The sequence below is a fragment of the Triticum dicoccoides genome, chromosome 5A (genome assembly GCF_002162155.2).
Source record: "Triticum dicoccoides isolate Atlit2015 ecotype Zavitan chromosome 5A, WEW_v2.0, whole genome shotgun sequence".
NCBI lineage: Eukaryota > Viridiplantae > Streptophyta > Magnoliopsida > Poales > Poaceae > Triticum > Triticum dicoccoides.
In genome coordinates, this window is record NC_041388.1 from 659,227,858 (window position 1) to 659,228,464 (window position 607).

Consider the following 607-nt stretch of genomic DNA (forward strand, 5'->3'; position numbering starts at 1 on the left):
GGTTGGTGGCACCAACCGGGACTAAAGGTTAGACCTTTAATCCCGATTGGTGCCACCAACCGGGACTAATGGGCATCGCACCCTTTAGTCCCGGTTCGTGGCACGAACCGGGACTAAAGGGCCCAGGTGAACCGGGACTAATGCCTTAGCCGCACGAACCGGGATAAATGCACCCATTGGTCCCGGTTCTAGACTGAACTGGGACTAATGGGCTTACCCGGCCTGGACCAAAGCCCCCTTTTCTACTAGTGGAGAGACACGAGCATGAGGCCATCGGGGCCGAAACAACACCGACAAGGACCACTGCGGGAAGCCTCGTGCCAGGCACAACCTCAGAACCATCGCCGTCTCGACGCAAGAACCATCACCGAGGCTCGGGGGGTGGAGGGCGCCGGAGACCGTGGCAACGGCCAGGATCACCGGATCCGCCACCGGCTGGCAGGCTCAAGCAACAGCTGGTGGGAGGGCGCCCGGAAATCGCCAGGGAGGGTCCCAGGGTCGTGGGCCGAGGGGGCGGAGGCACGTGAGATGGGGGACGCCCGCGACGGCAGAGGATGACGAGGGAGGAGCGGCTCGCCGGAGGAGGGGCAAGGCCGACGGGGAGGGG